This window comes from Hemitrygon akajei, unplaced genomic scaffold (genome assembly GCF_048418815.1).
Source record: "Hemitrygon akajei unplaced genomic scaffold, sHemAka1.3 Scf000216, whole genome shotgun sequence".
Lineage (NCBI taxonomy): Eukaryota > Metazoa > Chordata > Chondrichthyes > Myliobatiformes > Dasyatidae > Hemitrygon > Hemitrygon akajei.
Genome location: NW_027332100.1, coordinates 1 through 26,149, shown reverse-complemented (window position 1 = coordinate 26,149; position 26,149 = coordinate 1). Strand labels below are relative to the sequence as shown.

The 26,149-nt window shown below is 43.7% G+C and overlaps 1 pseudogene; it reads right to left on the bottom strand.

Annotated features, from left to right (window-relative positions):
* Positions 1-133: 133 nt before the first annotated feature.
* LOC140724435 (uncharacterized) lies at positions 134-21,145 on the bottom strand (annotated as a pseudogene).
* Between the last annotated feature and the right edge of the window lie 5,004 nt (positions 21,146-26,149).

The window sequence follows — 26,149 nt, the reverse complement described above, 5'->3', positions numbered from 1 at the left end:
TGTTTGGAACTCTCCTGTGCCCACAAGGATGGTTTGATTATCGATCCAGTGCACATCGAATGTGCGCCTGTCACCTCAAATAATCCACAGGAGTGGATTTTGTTTGGGGAATCCTGTGGTGACCACTTACGTGTTAACCCTTGCCTGGGTATGTGGTGTGGCGATTCACTTGAAGGCGATATCCCTGTGACAAACACGAGGAAATCTGAAATTCAAACAACACACACGAAATGCTGGTGGAACCCAGCAGGCCAGGCAGCATCTATACGGAGAAGCGCTGTCAACGTTTCGGGCCGAGATCCTTCGTCAGGACTAACTGAAAGGTAAGATAGTAAGAGATTTGAAAGTAGTAGGGGGAGGGGAATTGCGAAATGTAGGGACTGTAATGCAGTAGGGACTAGTGGGGTACCGCAATGCTCAGTGCTGGGACCCCAGTTGTTTACAATATATATTAATGATTTAGACGAGGAAATTAAGTGCAGCATCTCCAAGTTTCCAGATGACACGAAGCTGAGCGGCGGTGTTAGCTGTGAGGAGGATGGTAAGAGGATGCAGGGTGACTTGGATAGGTTAGGTGAGTGGGCAAATTCATGGCAGATGCAATTGAATGTGGATAAATGTGAGTTTATCCAATTTGGTTGCAAGAATAGGAAAACAGATTATTATCTGAACGGTGGCCGATTAGGAAAAGGGGAGGTGCAACGAGACCTGGGTGTCATTGTAAACCAGTCATTGAAGGTGGGCATGCAGGTACAGCAGGCAGTGAAAAAGGCAAATGGTATGTTGTCATTCATAGCAAAAGGAGTTGAGTACAGGAGCAGGGAGGTTCTACTGCAGTTGTACAAGACCTTGGTGAGACCACACTTAGTATAATGTGTGCAGTTTTGGTCCCCTAATCTGAGGAAAGACATTTTTGCCATAGAGGGAGTACAGAGAAGGTTCACCAGATTGATTACTGGGATGACAGGACTTTCATATAAAGAAAGACTGGATCGACTAGGCTTATACTCATTGAAATTTGGAAGATTGAGGGGGAATCTTATTGAAACATATAAAATTCTAAAGGGAATGGACAGGCTAAATGCAGGAAGGTTGTTTCCGATGTTGGGGAAGTCCAGAATGAGGGGTCAGAGTTTAAGGATAAAGGAGAAGCCTTTTGGGACCGAGATGAGGAAAAACTTCTTCACACAGAGAGTGGTGATTCTGTGGAATTCTCTGTTTCTCAGGAAACAGTTGAGGCCGGTTCATTGGCTATAATTGAGGAAGTTAGATATGGCCCTTGTGGCTGAAGGGATCGGGGTATGGAGAGAAAGCAAGTACAGGGTTCTGAGTTGGATGATCAGCCATGATCATACTGAATGGTGGAGCAGGATTATGGGGCCGAATGGCCTACTCCTACGCCTATTTTCTATGTTTCTATGTTTCTAAAACCAGACTCGAGTGCAGTCTGTTCCTGCTGGTTCGTTTCTAAAGTGTTACTGTTCGTAACAAAATGCTAGAATCTATCCTGCCATACCCTATGATCGTAGTTTAAAACTCTTACCCCACCAGGTGCTGCATTCAATTAAACCTCTTGTCGTTCTAGCTCAGAGAAACTGATTCTTGGAAAACTCAGTGAGATAGAAGGTGCAAGATAATACTTCACAATGAAGTCAAATGTTACAGGAAACTTTACTGATACACTGTACATCTTTGCCTCAGTCAAAGTAAGAATTATAAAGCTCAATTGTTTAATCACATATTGTGTACCATTTGTTATTTTGGGGTACAGTACTGATTTGTAACATGGAACACATCACGCAGCATCCACCCAATTGAGATTTCTTAAGTTTGGCCGGGTGGGGAGGGACTATCACCTCCTATATTAAGCTGCTAGCCGAAGCGAAGGTTACATAAGGTTAGATGAATAAGCGAATCTCTTCCCAAATTCACAGTAGGTGAACAGCCTCTCCCCAGTGTAAAGTCAGTGATGCACATTTGGTTGATTTGGCTGAGAGAATCTCTTCCCAAAGTCCGAGCAGGTGATCAGACTCTACCCAATGTGAATTCGCTGGTGTCCCCGTAGTTGAAATGACCTCATGTTTCCTTTTAGGGATATCGTCTTCAAGTGAATCGCCACACCACATACCCAAGCAAGGGTTAACACAGAAGTGATCTCCACAGGATAGCCCAAACAAAATCCACTCCTGCGGATTATTCGAATCCCTTCCCACAGTCGGAGCAGGTGAACGGCCGCTCCCCGGTGTGAACTCGTTGGTGTGCCAGTAGGTCGGATGACCGAGAATCCCTTCCCCCAGTCTGAGCAGGTGAACGGCCGCTCCCCGATGTGAACCCGTTGGTGTGCCAGTAGGTCGGATGACCGAGAATCCCTTCCCCCAGTCTGAGCCAGTGAACGGCCGGTCCCCGGTGTGAACTCGTTGGTGTGCCAGTAGGTCGGATGACCGTGAATCCCTTCCCCCAGTCTGAGCAGGTGAACGGCCGCTCCCCGATGTGAACTCGTTGGTGTGCCAGTAGGCCGGATGACCGTGAATCCCTTCCCACAGTCTGAGCAGGTGATCGGCTTTTCCCCAGTGTGAACTCTCTGATGTACCTTCAGTTGAGATGACCAAGTGAATCCCTTCCCACAGTCGGAGAAGGTGAACGGCCTCTCCCTCGTGTGAACTGACTTGTGTACCAGAGGGAGATGGAGAACATGCAAACAACTAAATATTTCAGGGATGGGGTAAGAAGGGGAGGAGGGGCATTAACGGAAGTTAGAGAAGTCAATGTTCATGGCAACAGGTTGGAGGCTACCCAGCCGGTAGATAAGGTGTTGCTCCTTCAACCTGAGTTTGGATTCATTTTGACAATAGAGGAGGCCATGGATAGACATATCAGAATGGGAATGGGACGTGAAATTAAAATGTCTAACTTCCGTTAATGCTCCTCCTTCCCTTCTTACCCTATCCCTGACATATTTAGTTGTTTACCTGTTCTCAATCTGCCCCCCCCCCCATTTCTTTCTCCAGAGGCCTCCCGTTCCATGATCCTTTCCCTTCTCCAGCACTGTATTACTTTCACCAATTACCTTTCCAGCTTTTAGCTTCATCCCACCCCCTCCAGTCTTCTCCTATCATTTCGCATTTCCCCTCCGCCCACTACTTTCAAATCTCTTACTATCTTTTCTTTTGGTTTGTCCTGACGAAGAGTCTCGGCCCGAAACGTCGGCAGCGCTTCTCCCTGTAGATGCTGCCTGGCCTGTTGTGTTCCACCAGCATTTTGTTTGTGTTGTTTGAATTTCAGATTTCCTAGGAGATATCGTCTTCAAGTGTATCGCCACACCACATACCCAGGCAAGGGTTAACACGTAAGTGGTCTCCACAGGATTCCCCAAACAAAATCCACATTCGATGTGCACTGGATTGATAATCAAACCGCCCTTGCGGGCACAGGAGAGTTCCAAATAGTGACCCTTGGCCACTAGCTTCCTTGTCCAAATGCTTTTGTTCTCTTTCTTTGCGTCCTTCTGACTGTGAGTGTCTGTGTCCTCGCTTAAAACGAAACAAACTGCGAGTAATGTAAACAAGCTGCAAGTCAGACAGTCCCGCCTCCTTGAGCTCTCTCTCTGTAAAAATCAAAAGTGAGCTGAGAAAGTCAGCGGCTGACGTCATTGTTAGTCCCCACCTCACTCAGGCACTCTCTTAAAGTGACAGTCCACAGCAAACGAAACTTAGGGATTCATAACACTTCCCCTCCCCCCCCAAAATTTTTTTGGCTCTCTTTTAACTGCAAGCTACAGTATATAAAATAATGCATGTATGGTTATTATGTAACACATTGTAGAATCTTGTAGAATCGTATACAAATACCAGATTGTGCTTCACTATTAAAACTGTAAGCTCAGCATCTGGAAAGACAATCGGCAGTGATATTGTCCGTGCTTTTCATATGCGTTATCACAATACCATATACTTGCAAAATCAGACCCTAGTTTAACAATCGTCTGGTTTTGTCCTTTACCTTAATCATAAACACTAACAGATTGTGATCAGTATAAACTACAAGAGGTTTCTTCTCAGACAAACATCGACATCAAAATGCCGCAAAGCCAAGATGAGTGACAACAACTCTTTCTCTAAGAACCATAGAACATTACAGCACAGAAACAGGCCTCTTGGCCCTTCTTGGCTGTGCCGAACCTTTTATATGCCTAGTCCCACTGACCTGCACCTGGGCCATATTCCTCCAAGCCCCTCTCATCCATGTATCTGTCAAATTTTTTCTATAATGTCAAAAGTGAGCCGGCTAAGGTGGAATAATTTCTTTGATGCTCACTGAATTCTCTCGAAAAGTAAGCTACAGGATATTCAACATCATCATCATCTTTCTGTAATAACACTGCCCCGGCAGCTTCATCACTGGCATCCACAGCTACAGAAAATGGCTTTGTAAAGTCAGGTGCCCTGAGCACAGGTTAATGACATAAAAATGGCTTTCAATCGATCAAATGCCTCCTGACAAGGCTCGGTCCAAACAAACTTTAGACGCTTCTTCAGGAGATTAGTCAGAGGAAGAGCGATATCAGTAAAGTTCTTGCTGAACTTTATCCAACCATTCCCAGAAACCTTCTAAGAGCCTTCTTACCAGTCGGAATAGGAACTTCAGAAATTGCCTGGACTTTTGCCTGAACAGGAGCCAACTTGCTTTGACCTACAACATAGCCAAGATAGGTCACAGTGGCATGTCAAAATTCACTCTTAGCTAAATGTAAGGCTGACCTGAGAAAACCTGTCAAACAGCTTCTCTACTGCAGAGATATGCACTTCACAAGTGTCAGTCCCTGTGACTAAGTCATCAATATAGGTCTCTGTGTGTTCTGACCCTCGAATTACAGAATCAACCGTTCTCTGGCATGATCCTGGACCATTTTTACATTCCAAACGGCAAAACATTGTATTCATACAAACCAGAACGTGTCACAAACGCAGAAATTACTCCACATCTATCCATCAATGGAACACACCAATACCCTTTCAACAGATCAATCTTTGTTGGAAATTTAGCTTTTCCAACTTTATCGATGCAATCATCTATCCTAGGGATAGGATAGGCATCTGTTTTTGTTACTGCATTTACCTTCCTATAACCAGTGCAAAATCTAATACTGCCATCAGGTCTGGGCACAATAACGGAGGGTGAGCTCCAATCTGATGCTGAAGGACTAATAATACCATTTTCCAGCATATTTTCAATTTTTTGCTCAGCCAATTTACACGTTTCTACTTTCATACGACATGGGTGTTGTTTAATAGGTTTGGCTTGACCAATATCTACATCATGTACTACGACCGTGGGATCATCGGGAAATAAATCTTTAAACTTCAGAATTAATTCCTTCAGCTGTTGTTGTTGCTTTGGCTGCAGATGAGCCAACTTGTTATCAATGTTTTCTGGAACAACCGAGTTCATTAGCCTAACTGGGACCATGTTTGGCTTGTGAAAAATCTCAGACGAGTCAATTGTTTCATTTTCAAGGTTACCAGATTCATATGTTTTGACAACAACACTCACAGATGGTGCCTGTTCGTCAAAATAAGGCTTTATCATATTTATGTGTACAACCTGTGTTAGTTTACGTCAGTCGGGCGTTTTAATAACATAATTCACATTATTAATTAGAGAGCCTATTTCATACGGTCCATTGAATTTCACCTGGAGTGGATTCGTCAATATTGGAGATAAGATAAGATAAGATATCCCCCACCTGGTATTTTCTTTCGCAAGCCTGCTTATCAAACCAACACTTCATTTTGTTTTGAGAAATCTTTAAGTTTTGTCTCACTCGACTACACGCTTGGTGTCGTTTATTTTTGAACTTCAAAACATAGTCTAACAAGTTAACATGTACATCCCCATCAATCCACTGTTCCTTTAACAAGGTCAAATGTCTCCTCAGTCTACAACCAAATACAAGTTCAAATGGACTAAATTCCAGTGATCCTGTACTGACTCTCTTACTGAGAACAAAAGCAAATATATTCCTTCATCACAGTCTTTCCAATTTCAACACAGTATGTCTTAATCATTGTTTTGAGTGTAGAATGAGAACTTTCTACAGCCCTTGTGATTCCAGATTGTACGCAGATGATGTTATTTGTTCAGCTCCTAGTTAATAAACTACCTACTGAAATAATCCAGGTGTAAAATTACTTTCCTGATCAGACTGGATTTCTTTAGGCAATCCAGAAAAAGTGAAAAAAAAAACAACTTGGTAAGTACTTTTGCTACAGTTTTAGCTTTAATATTTCTGAGAGGTATTGCCTCCGGGAATCTGGATGCAGTACACATTATACTTTGTAGTTACTGATGGCCAGGTATAGGCTTCGGCAATGGGCCAATACAATCCACTATAACTTTAGAAAAGGGTTCACCGAATGCAGGTATAGACGACAGTGGGGCCACTGGGGTGACCTGGTGGGGTTTACCCACAACTGGACAAGTGTGACAGGTTTGCAAAAGGTCACATCTTTCCTCAAATTAGGCCAGTAAAATTATTTCATAAACCTGTTTACAGTTATATTCACTCCAAAATGGCCACCTAAGGGCATACTGTGGGACAAATTTAAAATTTCAGCCCTATAAACTTTAGGAACTAGAACCTGGTGAACAATTGCCCATTCCTCACTCGCTGGTATATGACGTGGCCTCTACCTCCTCACTAACACTCCATCCTTGAGATAATACCGTACTGGCACTTTCTTAATCTCATCATCTGAGAGACCTGTTTCTGTTAAAGCTTCAGTCTTAGGGTCTCGGTTCTGTTCTGCTATAAACTCCTTCCTAGACAGGGATAAATCTTTTTCTCATCAGACTTACTACCTGAATCCTGTTGAAACAATGAAGGCAGAAAAGTCCCTGACAATGCATCATAACCGGAATCCTGATTTTGGCCATCATGGGTATCAGAATCATGCTGCACAGATCCGTCTGCGTCGGCAGACTTTTTAGCCATACTTCGAGTTACTGCGCAGGAAGGATAAATGTTAAAATCCATCTGTGGGTCGTCAGTGGTTGGCTTAGTTGTCAACAGCACTGCAGGAACAACTTTACCATCTGCCAGGTCATTCCCTAACAGCAAAGTTACATCTTCCACCGGTAAACTGGAGCATAATCTGATCTCAACAGATCCCGAAAACAACCCTGACTGTAAAGTTACCTTGTAGAACGCCACAGAAACCACACCGCCCCCAAAGCCTTTAATAAGATTTACCTCACCAGTTTCAGTCTCGTCACCAAACTTTAGAACGCTGTTTAATATAAGTGACTGAGAAGCCCGTGTATCTCAAACAATTTTCAGTGGTACCGGGGTTGAACATTCCTTTAACAGCACAATCCCATTTAACATAAAATGATCGTATCTCTTCTTAACTAGGTCAGACCCCTCAGTCCCTATCTGAGCCTCAGCAGAATGTTCAGAACCCTGTGGGTTTACAGGTGCTTCAACAGACTGAACAGAGGCATTTGGGACTGCCTCCTTTTCCTTTTTCCTTATCTGAGCCTCAGTCAGAATGTTCAGAAACCTGTGGGTTTACTGGTGCTTCAACAGACTGATCACAGGCATTCGGGACTGCCTCCTTTTCCTTCTTCTTCCCCAGGAGGCAACAATTAGCCATCATATGACCAGCTTTCTTACAATAGTAACAAGTAAGACCAGAATATTTCTCCTTCAAATGCTTCCCTTCATCCTAACTCTTGTCACTAGTCCCAGATTTAATTTCTGGTTTACCCTGGTGATCCCTGCTCCTCTTTTGGAAGCTCTTATTCGGGATAAACTTAACCTTATGAGTTAAAGCAAACTCATCTGCTAATCTAGCAGACTCCTGCAAAGTGGCAGCATCCTTTTCATCTAAATATCTCTTTATGTCATCAGGCGCGCACCCTCTGAATTCTTCAATTAAAACCAACTCTTGCAAGCTGTTAAAATCATCATTTATATTTTTATATGTGCACCTGCGGTCAAAACACAAAAACTTCTCATAAGCAAGTTCCATATAAGACTGGTTCACAGACTTCCTCAAATTTCTAAACTTTTGCCTGTATGATTCTGGAAAAAACTCGTAAGCTTTGAGCACAGCCTGTTTCACAATGTCATAATCAGCTGCTTCATCAACTGTCAAAGCAGAATAGGCTTGCTGAGCCTTCCCCTTAATTACACTTCGTAAGAGAAAAGGCCAACCCTCTTTTGGCCACTTTAAACTTTGAGCAACCTTCTCAAAATGCTGAAAGTATTTATCAACCTCTGCTTCGTCAAATGGAGGTGTCAATTTAACTTCCCGACGGACCTCAAACTTATCACTAGGGTCTAACGCTAGACCCCTTTGCTGCAATCTCTCTATCTTTTCCAGCTCGAACAGCCTCTGCCTTTCTGCTTCCTCCCTCTGTTTTTCTGCCTCCTCTCTTTTTTTCTGCCTCTCTAGCCTCAAACTGCCTTGACAATCCGCAGCCTCCGCATGTAATTTTTTTCACTTGCACTGGAGCTCAAGCTCATGAGGTTGACGTTCAGGAAACACCTCCAACTCCTCCACTTTAAACACACCCTCAGATACATAATGTTCGGCTATTACACTCCGCATCTGTGCTCTCCTCATTGTCGATTTCCCCTGAGCATGTTTTAACCTTTTAGCAATACATAACAACTCAAACCTTCTGGCGTCCTCCAATGCCTGGCACTTCGAGACAGCTATCAACATCCATTGCTACTGATTTTCCACACACAAATAAATCAAAAGGAATTTCCCCATTGAAATCGATAATTAATGACTACGCCCCCAAATCTGTTCATATCCCGGATGCATGCTCAAATTTTGTTATGAATTGTAACGCTTTAGAAACGAACACCAGCGATAGGCAACACCTGGAGTCTGTTTTTTATTGTTAAAAACATCTTTATTAGATTCTACTTATAATATAATAACTTAAACAAGATAAACAAATGTGTTATGTATATATATGTGTGTAAATATAACTCCCAGACTATTGATTTCGGGAGAAACAAGGCTTGGAGTCTTGTGACGGCAAAGTATGAAAGTTCAGTTCAACCATGGAATAGGTGATGAGAGAGATATTTGTAATCCAGCGTAAATGTTGAGAGAAGGCAATTGTGTCGAATTCCACAGGTTTCATGGTGGTAAATCGAGACAACAGTTGCTGTAGCTTTTACCCGTCATCATTCCAAATCGACATACGATTTATCACGGAAACTGACTTGTCACAAGGGGTATCGTCCTCAAGTGAATTACCCCACAACACCCAGCAAGGGTTAACACATTAGTGGTCTTCACAGGATACCCCAAATCAGATCCACTCCTACGGATCAAACGAGGTGACATCCACACATTTGAGTACGCTGAATCGATAATTAACCCACCCTTATGGGCATAGGAAAGTTGCAATCAGTGACCCTTGGACACTAGTTCATTGGTTTCGATCCTTCCATTTTTCCTCCTTCGTCTCCGTCTGACTTTGAGTGTCTGTGTCCTCGGTTAAAACTAAACAAGCTGCACGCGATGTAAACAACGTGCAAGTCAAACTGATCTAATTTTTTAATTTCTCTCTCTTAAACTGGCAGTCTACAGCAAACGAACTCTAGGGATTTATAACAACGGCAACTCCCCATTGTGAGCTGACTGATGTGCCAGTCCTTGGGATGACAGAGTGAATCCTTTCCCACATTCTCAGCAGGTGAATGGCCTCTCCCCAGGGTGAACTCGCAAGTGACTCTGTAGGTTGGCTGACCGAGTGAATCCCTTTCCACATTCTGAGCAGGTGAACGGCTTCTCCCCAGTGTGAACTCGCTGATGACTCTGTAGGCGGGATGACTGAGTGAATCCCTTCCCACAGACTGAGCAGGTGAACGGCTTCTCCCCAGTGTGAACTCGCTGGTGTCTCTGTAGGTCGGATGACCGAGTGAATCGTTTCGCACATTCTGCACAAATGAAGGGCCTTTCCTCAGTGTGAACCCGCTGGTGTGCCATTACGAACGATGATTGAGTGAATCCTTTCCCAAAAATACAGCAGATCACCAGCCTCTGCCCGGTGTGAACTGACTGGTGTGTCCGCAGGTGGGAAGACCAATTGAATTCCTTCTCACACACAGAACAGGTGAATAGCCTTGTCCAGTGAGAACTTGCTGATGTACCTTCAGTTAAGATGACCGAGTGAATCTATTCCCACTGTCTGAGCAGATGAACGGCCTTTCTCCTGTGTAAAATGACGGGCGTGCCAGTTGGTCAGATGACCGAAGAAATCCCTCCCCACAGACTGAGTAGGAAGGATGTTCGATTGAATCCCTCGCTCCACTTCTTAAATATCTGGACAGATACAGCAAAACTGGCGTGCTGTGTTTGAGATTCCTGGAGACAAATTCCTTCTCGTTTTAACCTGTGAAATGATTTACAAAGTCCATCAATGGCTGTAGGACATTTCAGATGAAATTACTTGAGTCGCCAAATTTTGATCTGGCTGTTCCTCACTGTTACAATGAGGTTCAACCCAAGTTGGACAGAGAAATCATCTCCTGACTGGGCAGAGTGCTGGTATCTGGAATGACCATTAATTCCCTGATGCTCTTCCTGTTTCTATAAGAATGGGGCATTTCTGCCATCTGCAATCTGTACCCTGGCTCAGTTTGTCTCACTCCATTGGTATTATTCCCTCTTCCTGCTGAGCTGCATGGGTACCTGGCCCCACAGTAACTGAAACACTCTCATGCAAATTGTCTTTCCTGACGTGCATCTGGAATTTTCTGTTACGTATTATTAACTTAAAGTTCCTCAATTTTAACGCCATATAAAAAATCCCTGCTGAGGTGAATGGTTGGTCTGCACAGCTGTTAAAAGGATTTAGAGTGAATATTAGTATTACTTCTTGTGGAAAATTGCAATACAGAAACAGGCCATTTGGGCCATCTGGTCTGTGCTGAACTAATTAAACTGCCCACTCCCACACCCCTACAATCCAGGTACCTACACGAACCTCTTAAATGTTGAAAACATGCTCGCATGTACCACTTGTGCTGGCTGCTCATTCCACACCCGGATGACCGTCTGTGTGAAGAGGTTTCCCCTCATGTTCACCTTAACCTTTCACCTTTCACCCTTAACCCATGGCCTCTGGTTGTAGTCCCGCGCCATCTCAGTGGTAAAAGCCAGCTAAGGGGAGTAGGGGGCGACCGTGGATCACAAGGGAAGTCAAGGACAGTATAAAAATAAAGGAGAAGATGTATAACATAGCTAAGATGAGAGGGAAGCCAGAGGATTGGGAAACTTTTAAAGAGCAACAGAAGATGACTAAAATGGTAATACGGGGAGAAAATACTAAATTCTAAATTCTCCTAACTTCCTGTGTATACAAGCCTGACTTTCCCGGCTCCTGTTTGATTCTTACTGAGAGAGAGAGAGAGAGAGAGAGAGGGGGCGGAACTATCTGACTATGTAGCATATTTACACTTGCTTGCAGCTTGTGTTTACATAGCTCGCAGTTTGTTTTATTTAAGCAAACACGGTCACAAACACAGTCAGCCAGAGAGAAAGAAAGAAGATGGGCAGTTAGAAACAAAGGGCCGAGTGGCCAAAGGACACTGTTTGTACTCTCCTATGCCCACAAGGTGGGTTGATTATTGATGCAGCGTATACTGAATGTGTGATTGTCACTTTGTTTGATCCATTGGAGTGGATCGTTTGGTTTGGGATTATCCTGTGTACATCACTTGTGTTAACGCTTGCTTGGGTGTGGTAATTCAGTTGAAGAGGTTCCCCTGTGACCAATCACTGTTGGTGATAATTCGTATAATCCATCTGGGGATTTTGTTGGAGTATCCCGTGGCTACCACTTCTGTTAACCATTAGCTGGATTCGGGTGTGTTATGTGGTAAACACTTGTGAGAAGGGATATTCTGTGGAAATCACTGTCAGTAATACTGTGTGTGTTGGATCTGGATTGGGAGTACCTTGCGGAATCTACCTGTGTGTTAACCCTTGCCTGGGTGGTAGTTCCTGCTGAAGACAGTACTCCTGTGATAAGCTGCTTCTGGTGATAATTCGTATGTGGATTTAGAACAACGACGGATAAGACCTGCAGAGACTGTTATCCTGTTTTACCACTGTGGAATTTGTGGAATTCAACGTAATTGCCTTCTCTCGACATTCACCTTGGATTACAAATATCTCTCTCTCGTCTTTGATTCCGTGGATGAACTGAATTTCATATTTTACCATCTCAAGACTTTAAGCTTGGTATTCCCTGAGCTCAGTGGTTTGGGAGTTATATTTACACATATGTGTATTCATAAAACTTTTAGCTTTTGATTGTTTTGCTTAATTTGTTATATTATAAGTAGATACGAATAAACCAGTGGTTTTAACATCAAAACCACTCTCCAGGTGTGGTCTATTGCTGCTGGTTCATTTAAACGGTTACAGGAATGTAACAGAGGTATTCGTGTTTATGTCTTTCTGGGGAGCCACATGTTAACACCTTCCTGTCTCTCTGTCACACCTTGCCAAACAGGTGGAACTAGGGGCCTGCTGGGTAAAACTATGATTCCAATGTCTGTAATCCTGCTCAACCAGAGTGAGGAACTCTCAGCCTGGGCTTCCTCAAATAACACCTGGGGAAGAGAGTGAGGAACTGTGGTCCAGTCAGAGATGACTGTGGCTGTCGGTGTTTTGTGGGATGTTTCTCAGGCCCCCACCAAACTGAACTTCCTGTACTGGGAAACATGCATCCTGTCCATAACTGCAGATGCCCAGCAGCCGAGCGGAATAACTGAGACTGAGCGATTTTGGATGATCGCTTTTCTCTCCTTTGGGGTAGGCAGGAATTCACAAGAGATAATCAATTTGGCTACAAGCACTTGAGGAGCTGGCCACAATACTGCAGGGGCCCTGCCAGAAACAGAGTCCCAAGTAACAGAAATATCCACTGAAATGATTGCAATCCGGTAAACAATTGTACAGAATCGTATGGCTTTCGACTGCGGAGGATGCGGAGCAGCCGGTGTCACCAGTGTCGAGGCGGCCGCATCGGGAGCAGCGGACACAACAGGCGACCCCGGAAGATTCACAGGTGAAGTGTCGCCTCATCTGGAAGGATGTTTGGGCAACGGAGAGAGTTCAGACCTCCGGCCCTTTCACTGCGACACCCCGAACTCCACATCAAATCCGTCCAAACGAATCTGGGCGAACATTAATGACCAATAAATATAATTCCTCTCAGCGATCAGCTGTCTGAATGATCCCCTGACTCTGAGAGGAAGGGGTATCTATGGTCCACACTGTCAGGGTGTTGAGTTTACCAGGAGACAAAGACTGCAGGTACGAGAGGTTTTCTGTTGACTAATACACTGTGTGTGGACCCCGCTGGCAATTCTGGTGTTGTGACCCGAATCGAGACAAACACCACGCTGCCCTCTCCACCAACAACACGGCACAGCCGGACACATAACAGGGGACATTACATCCCACAACACTGGATTCAGTGATGAAACCCGTGATTAATGTTGTTGTCCCACTGGAATGTCCATTAACCCTAACCCTAACCTTGCAATATTGTGTAAAACCCCGCTCCCCACACTAACACGGGTTATGCAGACCAAAGGACAAACTGCCGGAGGAACTCAGTAGGTCGGGCAGCATCTGTGGAGGGAAATGGACCGTCAACATTTCGGGCCGAAACCCTCCCTCTGGACTGAGTGTGGACGGGAAATAGGCAGAGAAGAGGTGAGGGGTGGGGATTGGGTAAGAGCTGGGGAGTGAGAGGTGGATCCAGGTGAGGGGGGAGGTGGAAGGTGAAAATAGTGACAAGGGTGGGAGGTGAGTAGTTGCGGCAACACGGGGCTGCAGAAGATGGAAATTAATTCCATAGAGGATTAACAAAGAGGTTAGAGTGTATTTGTTATAGAGAATGCATTGAAGATTCACCTGACTGATCCCTGGAGCGGTGGGGTCACCATATGAAGAAAGATCAAATGTGATAACCCTTTCATTTAGAGAATCGAGGACTGAGATGTGAACACATTGAAATGGACATCATTACCGGTTGAACCAGGGATCCCAGTCTCTGAAAAAGGGTGTGGACTGTCCCGGACTGTGATGAGGGGAAAAGTCTCCATTCCGAAGGTGATGGATATCTGTAAATCCCCTCCACATAGGGCGGTGAAGACTCAGTGATCATCCTCGGGTAGAAAAGAGGCCGGCGTGGAGGTGTGGAGACCGAAGGGATCGAGGAAATGAGGATCGGACAGAACTGTGGCTGAGATGGGAGAGCAGCCGCCAAGTTGTTGATGGTTAGAGGGGCCGAATAGCCACCTCATTCTATTTCTCAATTGATGTTTCAGTGTTCTTGTCCACTGAAGCCGGAGGAATGTGAATAGAAATGAGTGTTTATAAACACAGAACTGATTTAAATGAAACGTGAACACTTCCTGTTTGGGCTTGAATTATGTTTCGGACCGGGATGGGAATCGAGCCCGTGACTCTGTGACCTGTGGGTGGAGGGAAATGGATCGGTGTAGATATGATGTGGAAAAGTAGACATGTATCTGGTGTAAATATGGAATAATGTGGGGAATGCGGCGGATGGGTCGGGCAGGGTGTGAGGGGAGAGGAGCAGAGTCACCGGTTCAGGTGGGAGACCCTCCACCCGTCACCTGATCCCGTTTGCTCCACGTTTTTCTGCAGATCTGCAGCATCTGCGGGTCACTGCTCTACGTGACCGTGTAGCTTCATCTTTCCCCGTTCAGACAAGGCAGTGAGATCCGGATCTGCCACGTCCTCTCATTGTGGGTGGACAATGATTTTTGTTCCTGCAATATTTCCTGCTGTTTCATTCACTGTTTCGACGTGCTGAAGTGCAGCCGATGTTTCTGGGTGTCTGACCCATTTATGTGAGAATTTAGCCTTTTCTATTTACCAGAGCTTCTCATAAATGTGTAAAGTTTAATGCAGCTTCACTTCAGAATTTCCAAAGCAACAACCCAGTTAGTCAAATAGTTCCACACAATTAAAATAGTTTATTACATTTTTATTTTTTCTATTTTTGTACTATATATCTATACTTATTTTAAATCACTATTGTTAAAATATTTTGTTAAGAATTTCGTTCTACTGCTACCGCAGGGACAACGAATTTCATGGTATATACCGGTGCTATTAAACCTGATTCTGATATTGATATGGGAGACCCACCACCGGTCACCTGATCCCAGTTACTGCAGATCGTAATGTGAGATTGAAGCCCTTTCCATATATTTGCTTTCCACAGAAATGACAACAGTTCAGTTTCCTTCTGTGGTTCCAGAGCAGAAGCTTAGTCTGTCTAATATTTCCACACAATTAAAATGGGGAAATTTGTTTATTATCATCACGTACTGAGCTGATGATCTTGCCTGATGTACCATCCACACAGATCGATACATTACGACGGTACATCGAGCTGATACACAACAAAAAAATAACTGTAACAAAGCATTATGGCTGCAGAGAAAGTGCAGTGCAGATTGACATATGGTGCAGGGTCACGTCGAGTTACATTGTGAGGTCGTGTCCATTTTATCATTCATTTGGCTTATAACTGCAGACAGGAAGCCGTCCTTCAGCCTGGTGTTACGCACTTTAAGGCTTTTGTATCTCTCCGCCAATGTGGGAGCGGGTTTGCAGCAAGAATGTCCAGGTTGTGAGGATCTTTGAGTACATAGCCTGCTTTTCCGAGGGAGGGGAAGTGTAGGGAGAGTCCATGGAGTGGAGGCTTGTTTCTCTGATGTTCTCTGCTCTCCAAAGTTTTCTGCAGTTCCTTGCAGTCATGGGCAGAGCAGTAGCCATACGAAGGCGTGAAGTATCGACAAGGAGCTGAACCCTCGGCCTTCACCCTGCCTTGTGTAGCTGGATCCTGGACGTCCTGTCAGATCGCCGGCAGGTGGTAAGACTGGGCTCCATCTCCTCTGTCTCTCTGACCCTCAGCACACATACCCCACAGGGTTGTCACTTTGACCCTCTCCTTTACTCTCTGTGCACCCATGACTTGTGTTGCCACCCACAGCTCCAATCTGCTAATTAAATTTGCTGACAGCACTACATTGATTGGCCTAATCTGAAATACTGATAACAATCAATCAAGTGCCTCCTGACAAGGCTCGGTCCAAACAAACTAATCTCCTGCTTCAAGAGATTAGTCAGAGGAAGAGCGATAGCAGCAAAGTTCTTACAGAACTTACGATAATATCCATCCATTCCCAGAAACCTTCTAAGAGTCTTCTTAGCAGTCAGAATAGGAACTTGAGAAATTGCCTGGACTTCTGCCTGAACAGGAGCCAACTTGCTTTGACCTACAACATAGACAAGACAGGTCACACTGGCATGGCCAAAATTCATTCTTAGCTAAGTTAATTGTAAGGCTGGTCTGGGAAAGCCTGTTGTTTAGCAATATAGGTGTTGTTTAATCGGTTTGGCTTGACCAATACCTACATCATGTACCGCGACAGTGGTTTGCTTGGGAACATCGGGAAATGAATCTTTAAACTTCAGAATTAATTCCTTCAGCTGTTGTTGTTGCTCTGGCTGCAGATGACCCAACCTGTTATCAATGTTTTCCAGAACAACCGAGTTCATTAGCCTAACTGGGACAATGTTTGGCTTGTGAAAAGTCTCAGACGAGTCAATTATTTCATTCTCAGGGTTGCCAGATTCATATGCTTTGACAACAACACTCACAGATGGTGCCTGCTTGTCAAAATAAGGCTTTATTATATTTATCTGTACCACCTGTGTTAGTTTACATCGGTCGGGTGTTTTGATAGCATAATTCACATTATTAATTTGAGAGACTATTTCATACGGTCCATTGAGTTTCGCCTGAAGTGGATTTGTCAACATTGGAGATAAGATAAGCACCTTATCCCGCACCTGGTATTTTCTTTCGCAAGCCCAATTATCAAACCAACACTTCAGTTTGTTTTGAGAAATCCTTAAGTTTTGTCTCGCTAGACTACAGGCCTGGAGTAATTCATTGTTGAACTTCAAAACTTAGTCTAACAAGTAAACATGCACATCCCCATCAATTCACTGTTCCTTTAACAAGGTCAAACATCCCCTCACTCTATGACTAAATACAAATTCAAATGGACTAAAGGCCAATGAATTCCGTACCAACTCTCTTACTGCGAACATAAGAAAATATATTCCTTCATCCCAGTCTTTTCCATTTCAACACGGTATGTCTTTTTTTGGCGTGTGCGTGCGTGCGTCCGATAATGTATTTTTCAAGCCTTTACAAGTCATGGAGAGAGAGAGACAGTGTGGAACACATTATGTCTTAATCCTTGTTTTGAGGGTAGAGTGAAATATTTCTAGAACCCATTGTAATTCTGGATGGTACGCAGACGATGTAATTTGTTTAGCTCACAGTTCATAATCTACCTGCTGGAATAATCTAGTTGTAAAATTGCTTCCTTGATCAGACTGGATTTCTCTAGGCAAACCAGATAAAGTAAAAAAAAAACTTGGTAAGAGCCTTTGCCACAGTTTCAGCTTTAATATTTCTGAGAGGTATTGCCTCTGGGAATCTGGATGCAGGAAACATAATAGTTAGCAGATACTGATGGCCAGCAGTAGTCTTTGGCAATGGGCCAAGACAATCCACTATAGATTTTGAAAAGGGTTCACCAAATGCAGTTATATATAGTCTGCAGTGGGGCAATGTGGAGACTTGTTTAGGTTTACCCACAACTTGACCAATGTGACAGGTTCTGCAAAAGGTCACAACATCTTTCATCAGATTAGGCCAGTAGAATTATTTCATAACCCTGTTTACAGTTTTATTCACTCCAAAATGGCCACCTGAGGGCAGACTATGGGCCAAAGTTAAAATTTCAGCCCTATAAACTTTAGGAACTACAGCTTGCTGAACAATTGCCCATTCCTCACTCGCTGGTATAGCAGGTGGCTTCCACTTCCTCATTATCACTCCATCCTTGGGATAATACCCTACTGGCACTTTCTTAATCTCATCATCTGAGAGAGCAGTTTCTTTTAAAGCTTCAATCTCAGGGTCTCGGTTCTGTTCTGCTATAAACTCATCTGCGTCGGCAGACATTTTAGCCATACTTCGAGTTCCTGAGCAGGAAGGATAAATGTTAAATCATCTGTGGATCGTCAGTGGTTGGGTTAGTTGTTAACTGTACTGCAGGAACAACTTTACCATCTGCCAGGTCATTCCCTAACAGCAAAGTAACATCTTCCACCGGTAAACTGGAGCACAATCCGATCTCGACAGATCCCGAAACCAACCCTGACTGTAAAGTTACCTTGCACAACGGCACAGAAACCACGCCGCCCCCAATGCATTTAATAAGATATACCTCACCAGTGTTAGTCTCATCACCAAACTTTAGAACGCTGTCTGATATAAGTGACTGAGAAGCCCAGTAACTCAAAGAATTTTCACTGGTACCGGGGTTGACCCTTCCTTTACTAATACAAACCCATCTGTCATAAAATGATCGAATCCCTTCTTAACTCGGTCAGACCTCTCAGACCTTAACTGAGACTGAAACAAAATTATACAGAACCCTGTGGGTTGATAGGTGCTTCAACATACTGACCACAGGCATTTGGGACTGACTCCTTTTCCTTTTTCTTCTTCAGGATGGAACAATTAGCCATCATATAACCAGCTTTCTTACAATAGTAACAACTCCGACCAGAATATTTCTCCTTCAACTGCTTCCCTTCATCCTTACTCTTGTTACTAGTCCCAGCTTTAATTTCTGGTTTACCCTGGTGATCCCTGCTCCTCTTTTGAAAGCTCTTATACGGGATAATCTTAACCTTATGAGTAAAAACAAACTCATCTGATATTCTATCAGACTCCTGCGAAGTGGCAGCATCCTTTTCATCTAAATAGGTCTTTATGTCATCAGGAATGCACCTTTTGAATTCTTCAATTAAAAGCAACACTTTCAAGCTGTTACAATCATCATTTATATTTTTACATGTGCACCGGCGCTCAAAAGAAACAAACTTCTCATAAGCAAGTTCCATAGAAGTCTGTTTCACAGATTTCTTCAAATTTCCAAACTTTTGCCTGCATGATTCTGGGACCAACTCGTAAGCTTTGAGCACGGACTGTTTCACTATGTCATAATCAGCTGCTTCATCAACTGTCAAAGCAGTATAGGCTTCCTGAACCTTCCCCTTAATTACACTTCGTAAGAGAAAAGGCCAACCCTCTTTTGGCCACTTTAAACTTTGAGCAACCTTCTCAAAATGCTGTAAGCATATATCAACCTCTGCCTCGTCAAATGGAGGTACCAATATAAATTCCTGACTGGCCTTAAACTTATCACTAGAGTCTAACGCTAGACCTCTTTGCTGCAATCTCACTCTTTTCCAGCTCAAACTGCCTCTGCCTTCCGCAGCCCCATCTTTAATTTTTCTCACTTGTACTGGAGCACAAGCTCATGAGGTTTACTTTCAGGAAAAACCTCTAACTCCTCCACTTTAAACACTCCCTCAGATACATAATGTTCAGCTATTATCCTCTGCATCTGTGTCCTCCCTATTGTCGATTTCACCTTAGCAAGTTTTAACCTTCTAGCAAGACTCAACAACTCAATCCTTCTGACATCCCCTAATGCCTCAGAGGTTGGCGCTTCCTGACATCTATCAACATCCATTGCTGCTGATTTTCCACACACAAATAAATCAAATGGACTTCCTCAATGAAATTGATAATTAATGACAATGCCCCCAAATCTGTTAATATCTCGGACGCAGGCCCAATTTTGTTATGATTCATAACGCTTTAGAAATGAACCAGCAGCAATAAACTACACCTGGAGTCTGTTTTTGAAGTTAAAACTATCTTTATTAAAATCTACTTATAATATAGTAACAAGCAAAATAAAGAAAAGTTAACATTGTTACATGAATATATATGTGTAACTATAACTCCAAAACTATTGGGATCGGGAGAAACAAGGCTTGGAGTCTTGAGATGGCAAAGTATGAAAGTTCAGTTCAACCATGAAATAGCTGATGAGAGAGATATTTGTAATCCAGTGTAAATGCTGAGAGAAGGCAATTATGTTGAATACCACAGGTTTCATTGTGGTAAAACGAGACAACAGTTGCTGTAGATTTTATCTGTCTTCGTTCCAAATCCACATACGAATTATCACCAAAAGTGACTTGTCACAAGGGGTATCATCTTCAAGTGATTACCACACCACACTCAGGCAAGGGTTAACATATCGGTAGTCTTCACAGGATACCCCAAATCAAATCCACTCCTATGGATCAAACGAGGTGACATCCACACATTCGATGTATGCTGAATTGATAATTAACCCACCCTTATGGGCATAGGAAAGTTGCAATCAGTGACCCTTGGCCACTAGTTCCGTGGTTTCGATCCTTCCATTTTTCCTCCTTCATCTCAGTCTGACTCTGAGTGTCTGTGTCCTCGGTTAAAACTAAACAAGCTGTGAGCGATGTAAACAAGCTGCAAGTCAGACTGATTCGCCTTCTTAATCTCTCTCTCTCTCTTAAAATGACAGTCCACGGGAAACAAAACCTAGGGAATCATAACAACGGCCACTCCCCAATGTGAACTTGCTGGTGACTCATAGGGTGGATGAATGAGTGAATCTCGTCCCACATTCTAAGCAGGTGAATGCCTCTCTCCAGTGTGAACTTACTGGTGTATCTGTAGGGTGGATGACTCAGTGAATCCTTTCCCAAATTCTGAGCAGGTGAACTATTTTTCCCCAATGTAAACTGACTGGTGTACCAGTAATTGGGATGACCAAGTGAATCCCTTCCCACAGTCTGAGCAGGTGAAGGCCTCTCTCCAGTGTGAACTCGCTGATGACTCTGTAGTGTGGATGACTGTGTGAATCCCTTCCCACAGACTGAGCATGTGAATGGCTTCTCCCCAGTGTGAACTCGCTGGTGACTCTGCAGGTGAGATGAATGAGTGAATAACTTCCTGCAGACTGAGCAGCTGAATGGCCTCTCTCCAGTGTGAATTCGCTGATGACTCTGCAGATTGGATGACTGAGTGAATCCCTTTCCACAGACTGAGCAAGTGAACGGCTTTTCCCCAGTGTGAACTCACTGGTGTGCCATTAAGTCAGATGTCTGAGTGCATTCTTTCCCAGAAATTCAGCAGATGTCAGCCTCTGCCCGGTGTGAACTGACTGTTGTGTCTGCAGGTGGGAGGTGGGAAGACTGACTGAATCCTTTCTCACACACAGACCAGTTGAATGGCCTTGCCCAGTGTGAACTTACCTTGAGATGACCGAGTAAATCCATTCCCACTGTCTGAGCAGGTGAATGGCCTTTCTCCTGTGTAAAATGACGGGCGTCCCAGTTGGTCAAATGCACGTGTGAATCCCTCCCCACAGTCTGAGCAGGAAGGATGGTCGATTGAATCCCTTACTCCACTTTTTAAACATCTAGACAGAGACAGCAAAACTGGCATGCCATGTTTGAGATCCCTGGAGACAAATTCCTTCTCATTTTTAACCTGTAAAAAGATTTACAAAATACATCAATGTGTGTAGGACAACATTTCAGGTGAGATTACTTGAGTTGCCAAGGTTTGATCATCCAATTTACTATCTCATCTGGAATGCTGAATGACTGAACCTTCTTGACCAAACTCCCTTATGAGACTTTGTCGTGTCTTGCTAAAGTCCATGTAGACAACATCCACTGCCTTGACCTCACCATCTATTTTGTTTCCTCATATGGATTACCATTCTGATCTTGCAGAGGATTAATTTTTTGCCATGTAATCTTTTTTACTCTTAACATATCTGCAGATTCCCTGAGGATTCTCCTTTACCTTGTCTGCTGGGGCAACCTCATGCCTTCTTTTATTTCATTCATAAGTGCTCACTTGAATTTCCTGTATTTCATAAGTACTCCATTTGTTCCTATCTGCCTGTACCTGGTATGCGTCTCCTTTTTGTTTGATCTGGGAGAGGACAGCCAAAGGGGTGATAGAGCAGCATGCTGGAAGGTGGGGGTAAGGGGGGGGGGGGGTAAACGAAAGTTGCAGGGGGAATGGGAGCCTGAATAACTGAACAGAGAGTGGAGTGTTTGTGGAGATAGTTGTTGTTCAGTCCTAAAAGACAGGAATGAAAAGTTGAGCATGATGCAGTGAATATGCTGAGCCCTGAATATTTCAATACAGGGAGCATTGTAGGAAAGGCGAATGTGTTCAGGGCATGGATCAACACCTGGAATTAATATACTAGGATCTGGCAACTGTGGATCGGACAGGCTGCTTTATGGCAAAGGTATAGGCAGGCAGAATCTTATGGAGTATAAGAAATGCAAAAGAACACATAAGAAATAAACCAGTATGGCTAAAAGAAGGCATAAGGTTGCCCTCACAGAAAAGATGAAGGATAATTCTCTGAGACTCTAGAGATAGATTAAGAGCAAAGGGATTTCAAGGCAAAAAGTTGGTCCTCTGGAAGACCGGAATGGCAATCCACGTGTGGAACCAAAGCAGATGGGGGAGATCTTAATTCTTAAATATTTTTCCATCTCTGTTTACTCAGGAGATGGACAAAGAGTCCATGGGAGTGTGGAAAAGCGGCATTAAAATCGTGGACCCTGTACAGATTAAAGAAGAGAAGTTACTTCACTGTTCAAAATAGAAGATAGAAATCTACAGCATATTCCAGGCCATTCAGCCGAAACTGTTGTGCCAACCATGTAACCTACTCTAGTAACTGCCTAGAATTTCCCTAGCACACACCTTCAGTTTTTCTAAGCTCCATGTACCTATCTAAGAGGCTGTTAAAAGACCCCATTGTGTCTGCCTGGACCACCGCTGCTGGCAGTGCATTCCACGTACGCACCACTCTCTGTGTAAAAATCACACCCCTGACATCCCTCAGTATCTATTTCCAAGCACCTTAAAACTATGCCCCCTCGTGTTAGCCATTTCAATCCTGGAAAAATACTTCTGGCTATCCACACACTCAATGCCCCTCATCATTTTATACACCAAAAAAAAGGCTCTAAGCATAAACAAGGAAATTATACATTGAATTGAGGATTTGTTAGAAGTATAGAAGGTTATGAGGGTATAGATAGGGTAAATGCAAGCAGCTTTTTCCACTGAGGTTGGGTGGGATGACAACCAGAGGTCATAGGTAAGTGGAGAAGGTGAATATTTAATGGGAACATGTGAAAAAGCTCTTTACTGGAATGGTTGTGAGAGTGTGGAATGAGATGCCAGCACAAGTGGTGAATATGAGCTGGGTTTTACCATTTAAAAGAAGTTTGGATGGGAGCCTGGATGGTAGGGGTATGAAGGGCGATGGTCCCAGTGCAAGTAGTTGCATTAGACAGCTTAAATGTTTTTTCCAGCATTGACTAGATGGGCCAAATAGCCCATTTCCGTACTGAACATTTCCTCCATGTTTCTATGTCAGAGAAGCTGGCGAAACTTGTTTGCAAGGGAAAGGTAGGAGTGACAACGGAGCAGCAATGGCTGGAGTTCCTGGGAGTAATTCAGGAGCTGAGTGATTCCACAGAACTGGAAATATTAGAAAGACAGGAGGACAGAACCATGGCTAAAATGAGAAGCCAAAGCCAACATAAAATCCAGGGAAGGCACATAATAGAGCAAAAACTATAGGGAAACTTTTAGAAACCAACAGCAGACAAATAAAAAAAACTCAGATGAGCTCAGTGTGTGGAATCCTGATACTGTTGTCATTAATGGGTCTTGGTAGCACCGAACAGTCTGAGGGATTTAGAGGAACAAAATATTAGGGGCCGCAATATTTCTTGAAAAGCAAGGTTCCCTGCACCTGGAAATTTTCAACTTTTATTTTGGCAGGCACATACAAACCCTATACCCTCAAAATTTCACTTCTGAAGGCTTCCCACTTACAAGTACTTTGTTGCCAGGAAACAGCCTGTCCCAAACCACACTTGTCAGATCCTTTCTGATACCATCAAAATTGACTTTCCCACAATTTAGAATCTCAACCCATGGTCCAGACCTCTCTTTTTCCATATTTCCTTTGAACCTCATGACACTATGATCACTAAATTCAGTCACCAGCCTTGGATCATTTCCTAACAGCTTATTGCACACTTCTACATCAGGAATTCTACGTACTGATTAAAGGCACATTTGACAAACTTTAGCCCATCTAGTCCTTTTACAGTATGGGAGTCCCAGTCAATATATGTAAAGTTAAAATCACTTACTGAATAAACCTATGTTTATTAACATGGTCTACAATCTCTCTACAAATTTGTTCCTCTAAATCCCTCAGACTGTTGGGTGTAAACAAGTCCCAATAATGGCTACAATATTATAATTCCCTGTCCTGAGCTCATCTGGCTTTCCTCTGATGCTTCTTGCATTGTGATATACACAACTCAGCACATTCATCGCACCAGGCTCAACCATGTGATTGCTGACTCTATCTGAGGTCTGAACAACACCTGACTGGTGTCATGAAAACAACCTCTCCCTCACTGTCACAAAAACAAAGGAGCTGATTGTGGACAACAGAAGGAATGGAGACAGACTAACCCCTATTGACATTAATCAATCTGTGGTTAAGAAGGTGAAGAGCTTTAAGTTCCTTGGCATAAACACCATCGAGGATATCACATGGTGCCCTGACGAAGGGTCTCGGCCAGAAACGTCGACAGTGCTTCTTCCTATAGATGCTACTTGGCCTGCTGTGTTCCACCTGCATTTTGTGTGTGTTGCTTGAATTTCCAGCATCTGCAGATTTCCTCATGTGTACGTACCGGCTGTGTTGTGAAAAAAGCACAACAGCACCTCTTTCACCTCAGACAGCTGAAGAAGTTTGGGATGGGGTCCCAAATACTAAGAGCGTTCTACAGGAACACAATTGAGAGCTCCCTGACTGGCTGCATCACTGCCTGGTATGGGAACTGTACTTCCCTTAATTGCAGGAACCTGCAGAGAGTGGTGCGGACAGCCCAGAACATCTTCAGATGTGAACTTCCCACTATTCAGGAAATTTACAGAGACAGGTGTGTAAAAAGGGCACAAAGGATATCAGGGACCAAATTCACCCCAACCACAAACTGTTCCTGCTGCTACCATCCAGGAAACGGTACGACAGCAAAAGGACCAACAGGCTCCAGGACATCATCTTCCACCAGGCCATCAGACCGGTTAATTCATGCTGATACAATTGCATTTGTATGTTATATTAACTGTCCTATGTACAAACTATTTATCATAAATGACTATATATTACAGATTGCACATTTAGACGGAGAGGTAATGTAAAGGTTTCTACTCGATGTAATAAAGTCAATTCAATTCAATTCACCCTCTCCACTATCTGTTCGGTCATTCTGGCTCCCATTCCCCCTACAACTTATTTTAACCACATTACCCCCCTCACCCCCCCACCCTACCACTAGCAACCATTACCACTAGGATATCAGTCCCCTCTTGTTCTGTTCCCCTAACAAATCCCCTATCACCCCTTTGACTTTCCTCTACCAGGTAATCCCCACCCCAACAGCTTCTAAAATGGTCCACCTGTTGTTTTGGGGGGATGGGCACCAGAGTACTCTGCGATGCCAAGTCACCCCCAACCACAAAGTGTTTCAGCTTCTACCAACCGGGGAAACGGTACTGCAGCATAAAAGCCAGGCCCACAGGCTCCTGTACAGCTCCTTCCACCAGGCCAACAAGTTAATTTATGCTGATACAGTTGTGTTTTCTGTCAAAATGACTGTCCTATGTACAAACAATTTATTGTAAATTATACATTGCACATTTCGATGGAGAAGTAATATAAAGCTTTCTACTCATGTATATGAATGATATAAGTCAATTCATTTCACCCACTTCACTATCTGTTCTGGCATTCTGACTCCCCATTCCCCCCCTGCAAATTTAGTTTCATCACACACTAGCAACAGCAAGCCTTACCACTAGGATATTAGATCTCTGCTAGTCTTAATTCCCAAACTAACAAATCCCCTATCAACCATTTGACATTCCTCTGCCAGGTAATCCCCCCAACAGTTTCTAAAGTGGTCTATCTGTTGTTGTATGAGATGGCAACAAGAGTACTCTGGAATGG